Raw genomic sequence first — 6,061 nt, forward strand, 5'->3', positions numbered from 1 at the left:
TACATAAGCATTAGAGGAAACCAGAAAAATCAGGAAAAGATTTAGCTTTAACCCTGAAAAAAATAGTTTTTGACATCATTTTGCGGTAATGGCACCAAAGGCACAACAAGTATCGGATGAAGGTGTAAGACCCACCGTTTCAAAGCTAAGAGATAGGGCTACAATGTTCCAGAAGGCAACTCTGTCCAGATTCGAGTGTAACAAGGTCAAAATGCAAGATACTACACCAGAACCGGAAAAACAGATTCTCAAAACACATTCTGGTGTAAACATCATAAAACAGGCTACCTAAGTCCAAATCCAGAAATTCCAAAGCCAGCCGAAAGCTAAGGAACAGGGATACATTTCATCAGAAGACCTCAACAACCAATTCTGAAGCAATTCCAACAAAACAACCAATTACAGGCGCAATTCTTACATTCGGATAAAACCAGAACAGCAAGGGTAATTTCGACTTTTCTCATTCTACGCTACACCGATTGACCTGAAATTTTTTAGGCACCTCTAAAATGTCATTCCCTACAACTTTCATGTTTTAATCCAAGGCCAATTAGGCCTCTAACTAGGAGCTATAAATTCGGGCAGAATGTTTCCTAACCAAACCCTAACTTTCCAAAATTTCTTCCAATTCAGCAATTGTTTGCAATTAACCACTTTTTCCACCTTCCAGAGTCATTACATACCATTTCCAATCATCATAGATAGCCACACAATCATGTTCATATTAAAACAGAAAAATCCCCAAAAATAATAAAACTTCATCACTTCAACCACAAATCAAGAAATAATCCATACACTACAAGAAATTTGGTCTTCAGTGACAAGCCATTTTTGTCACAAAAAAATAAAAAGTCGTCACTGATAACTTTTATTGACAACTTTCTAGTTGTCACAGAGTCGTCACTGAAGGCTCGTCGGTAAAAGTATATAGTGACGACAATAAAAGTCGTCAGTAAATGGAACTGTTTTGTGACAACTGATGTCGTCAATAATTCTTGTAATTTTAGTGATGACATTTTTTTTTTTTTTTTATATAAGCACATTTTTATTTTTTTTTAAATTTTTCTCTGGTCTACCTTTTATTATTGTAAAAAAACCCAAACAAATCCAGACTAAACCACATCAGGCGAAAAGAAAATAAGGAGTACTTACTCCCTTACAGTGAGCATACCCAGACAATCTGTGCCTCTACTCTCCTACACCAACACCCAAAAACGACGGAGGGACCAACAGACCACCTAAAGGCTGCTAACCTAAACATCCTCACTGAACCACCGCACCCCTGGCACTCCCCATGAATCCAATAAGATGGCAGACCGAACAATCGCCGGCAGTTGGTGACCCTGATCAAACATAGTATCTTGTCAATGATATACAAATAAATGTTGTCACTAAAAGTGATATGTAATTGTCATTGGTATAGACTAATTACTGACGACTTTTGTTGTCACTAAATACTTTTTAATTCTATGACCGCAGATTGTTATTAATGGAAAATTCTGATTCAATGATAACTCTTTATCACCATGAAAATTGAAAATTTTCCTACAACAATTATATCTATAAATGGAAAAAAAATGACAATGATTTATAATTAGCAAATGAATGCATCCATTGCACTACGAAATGTCAAAATATCATATAAGCATTCAAATATCATAATGAAGTTCAACAACACCCTATAGATAGTTTGATAAGTGGTATTTGGCCTAAATTTCACATATAACTCGAGGTAGCTTTACAAAACAAATCCAAGTCCCAAATTTCAACACAGAGCCGCTTCAGCAACACTCAGCTCCTCCCCTCAACACTCCGCTCCTCCCCTCAGGTAAAAGATTTGTAAGGCAGTTTCCAGCAATGGCTCCTAAAGCTGACACCACAAAAAAGCTTGATACAAAGGCTCAGGCAGCCAAGGTTGCCAAATTTGTCAAATCTGGGACAACTTTTAAGAAGAAAGCCAAGAAGATCCGGACCAAAGTTACCTTCCATCGTCCTAAGACATTCAAAATCAAAATCAAAATCAGCCCCAACGAAAATCAAAATCAGCCCCAAACTAATGCACCAAATTAGCTCAAGAAATAAGTACTTCTATTAAACTTCAGCCTCAAAGGAATAATATAACAAGTTGATAAGGCAACAAGCACTACTATAACAAGTACTGATATAAGTACTGCTATGAACAATATAACCAGTTGATAAGATGATAAGCACAACACTAAAGGAAAAGCAACTCCAGTTCACTTGCTTAGCTAAAACATTCAAATAAACTAAACTAAACTAAACCAAAACAATCCAAACTAATGCACCACAGAGGATACAAGGTGTCAAGTATGATAACCAAAGTAATGTCGATCATGATATAAGGTGTCAAGTAGGAGCAATGTGTACCAACATAACTAGAATGTTTCTTTGCCATTTAAAAGCAAAAAACAACTTTCTTGTTCTAGATCTCTGAAATTACTTTTGCTGTTTGTCATGGTGTATTAATTCCATAGAAAACCAGCACCCCTTAATATTGTATTCCAATCAAACTAGTAAGTTAGGCAAGTGGCGGGACATTGCAAAACATTCACAATGAAATTTACTTCAAGAATGGCACCAAAAATGGGAACCATTCATGTGAAAAGAAAAGGTATTACCTCAAGGAATGCCTTCAAAACCCACATAAAAGTTAGTATTATTACTCCGTTAACAGAAAATCCAACCTACATCCAGCAAAAAGTTTGTGATTATATAGTATAAAATAATGCTATATGGAGAACAAACTACCATGTAAGACATGAAACTATCAATAATTAGCAATTAACTGTGGCAAGATGTACACTTCTCAATTTAGCATTATTCCAAGTAGAAGAGGCAAAGCCATATTAATTTGAAAAGGGACATATAGATAGCTGGGGGAGATGGAAAACAGGTTTTATAGTGAATATTGGGTTAACAGATAATATGATAGCACTTAGCAGAGCTGTGGGGAGTACTCAAAAGGATAAAAATGGCTTGGAACTCTGGAGAAAGAAGAGTGATTCTAGACACGAATTGCAAGGCAGCTTTCGAACTAATACAAAAAGCAGGACAGGAATCACCACTATACAATCTAATATGTCAGATCAGGAATGTTTTAAGCAGGGATCGGGAATCCTGGCTACAACATGTTTGGAGAAAGAAGTAAGTGTGCAGACTAGCTAGCTAAAAGTAGTGTCAACAAAGAATCTGGGATGCAGATTATAACAGAACCGCCACAGGAACTTAGTGAATTGCGTGGTGCAAATATTTTAGGGGCTGCGACCCTATGTTTTGTTTCTGTTTAAGAGGATTGACCTCTCCCTTGTAAACTTAACAAAAGGAACATACTAGGCAGAGAAGTAAATGTGGTCAACACATTTGCAAGCAAAACATTTTGGCCAAAGCACCTTTGCCCTTAAAAAATAGTGAAACATGTGAAATTCAGCACAAGTAAGGCTAACAAATATATTCTGGAGAATCATGGACTCTCAAAACATACCATAAGAAGCTGTCCATGCTGTTCTAATAACATTCCTAGTTCATGAATTTTTACGGAGGAAGATCTTTTTTCACATCAAAACTAATTGATGAGTTTTGGTCCTCTTACCAAGCTCTTCCAAAATGATACTAGTACAAGTCCTTAAGTAGACTTGAGATGCAGCCTTAGAACTCTATCACCAGATTTCTCAGTCACTAGATGCAACACCTTAGACTTGAGATGCAACCTTAGAGGTTTGTGTTCTAGAATGAATTTATAAGTTAGCAGAAAAAAAAAGTCTACAGTATCTTAACTTGCAGGACTACATCCATAGCTAATATACAGCTTTTAAGGCAAAGTACAAATGCAATGATTTGGAGCAACTTGTCCAGGTTTCTAAAAAAATAAATAAATGGAAACAAAGGAAATGAGAGTCGATTTGTGAGTGTGCACATTTACACAAAGATAGAGCACTTCCAACAGGGGGGATGTAATACATTTCATTCAGTTCTCCACAGAATCGAAATTAACTGCATTTCTGGTCATTAATTAACCACACATTGTACCAACTTTCTTTGCTAAACTTGTCATAATACCTGTTACAACAATGACGATAAAGACAGCCAACGCGATACTTCCACCATCATACCATCCTTCTTTTATACCCTGGAAAACAACATATTAGACTATGGCAAGACCAAATCAAAATTAACCAATCAAAACATGTCAGCATTTTCCCTTTTCCACTCAGATTAGCTAGTAAATCACAAGTATATTAAAAAATACTTTAATCTATAAGAATTTGATAGGGACAGATACCATTCTTGTCAGAAAATCAAAAGACAAGATTTAAAATTCATACAACTAACAAAATCATGATCTCAAACATATAGTAGTACAACAAAATTATTAAACAGAAAAAACTTTATAGGGCTTACAATTCTCAATTCAAAATAAGTATTAAGAGTGAACTTATCCTTAAAATTAAAATAATAATAATAATAATTAGAGCAAACTCAAAAATTAAGCTTACCTCTGTCTTTATCCCAAGGGCCAAAGAAGCAGCCGCAGCTACCATCAAGATGATTAAAGTAGTGTCTCGACAAGCTTCCCACAGAAACCTCTCTAACACAACTCACAAATAAGCAAGTTAACGAGGCACAGCTCATGATGCAAATGGTTCAATAACTCAACGATTTGCAGTAACATACCCAAATCTTCAAAATAAGAACATGCTGCTAATGTTCAATTAGACTAGTAACAATAAAGTTTATAAAAAAGGGGGGGAGAATTTCCCTCAGTCACCGCCGGCTTGGTGCAGGTGTTCTTCTTGCGCTTCTTGGCGCCACCGTCGAGGTGGAGGACAAGGTGGAGGGCTGACTCCTTCTGGATGTTGTAGTCGACTAGGGTGCGGCTGTCCTCAAGCTGCTTGCCAATGAAGATGAGGTGCTGCTGGTCCCGGGGATGCCCTCCTTGTCCTGGGCAGAAATTTTTTTTTTTTTAAATTAGGGCAATAAAATTTGGGGAGAAATTGAAACAATTGATCGTCTAAGTAGGGTAGAAAAGGTGATTGCAAATGATGGTGATTGCTAATTAGGGTAAGAAACTTTGGGGAAACTAGACAAATGATAGAGAAGAAGAGAATTTACCCAAAAATTGAATGTTGGGAACACAAAATCGGGTCAATAAAAATTGGGGGAAATTGATTACTAAGCAAGAAGAGAGAAACTTGCCTTTTTACAGCACATGCTCTGAGGAAACATATCAAAATCAGTAGCCCAATAAGGAGGAATGCTCGAGCATTAGTGAGAAAGAAATTGAGAGGGGTCGAAGTGAGAGAGAGACCGAGAGAGACAGTGAGAAGGCCAGCGAGTGAAAATGTGAGAATTAGAAGTGTATCAGGCTTAGCCCAAAAGTGGTAGACTTGTACTCTTTCATTTTGAAATTTGCTTTTTAAAGAATGCCTCCACCAATTTTCAATTCCCGCTGTTTCTTTTTCATTTTGAACGAAAAATTTGATCCAATTTTTAGTTTTATCTTTTTATTTAGATTCTCAAAGAAAGGTTATTTTCTTTGTATTAAATTAAAAATTTTAATTAAGTATACTAGATCGGGAATCTACTTTCATATTATTTTAAGAAATAATTCATTATTTTTAAACATGGAAAAAGAAAAATCTTAATTATGTGTTAAGAACTTTCTATCAGTTTCTAGAAAATTTTGTTAGTTTTGTCTAATAGTACTATATTTTTTTTAGATGTCTTATATTGAAGAATCATGAATGTAAACTTGCACGAAACTATAGTATACGTATTGATTTGTAAGAAAAATATGTATTCGTTTTGACTTTTAGCAAATCAACATTAAATTTGAAGGAATTGCAGTAATTAGTAGTCCTGATTTCATTAATTAACTTATATAACACAACTAATTCCGCTTTTCATCAAAATGAATTTGTACTTAATGAGTTTCAACATTCGACCAATTAAATGTCAAGGAGCCATTGACAGTACCCAAAATTAAGGTATTTGAATTTAGAGGCCTTGAGTTCTAATTGTAATAGTTTATATAGTTGTTCTA

At 35.4% G+C, this 6,061-nt stretch overlaps 1 long non-coding RNA gene across 1 annotated transcript; it reads right to left on the reverse strand.

The window, feature by feature from the left end:
• Window positions 1–1,638: 1,638 nt before the first annotated feature.
• Window positions 1,639–4,871, reverse strand: LOC113768850. Its single transcript, XR_003468150.1, has 5 exons — window positions 4,693–4,871; window positions 4,515–4,604; window positions 4,078–4,147; window positions 2,640–2,705; window positions 1,639–1,993 (listed from the first exon to the last, which is right to left on the reverse strand). It is a non-coding gene; the product is annotated as an uncharacterized LOC113768850 (long non-coding RNA).
• Window positions 4,872–6,061: the final 1,190 nt, after the last annotated feature.

The sequence above is a fragment of the Coffea eugenioides genome, chromosome 4 (assembly GCF_003713205.1).
Source record: "Coffea eugenioides isolate CCC68of chromosome 4, Ceug_1.0, whole genome shotgun sequence".
Taxonomy (NCBI): domain Eukaryota; kingdom Viridiplantae; phylum Streptophyta; class Magnoliopsida; order Gentianales; family Rubiaceae; genus Coffea; species Coffea eugenioides.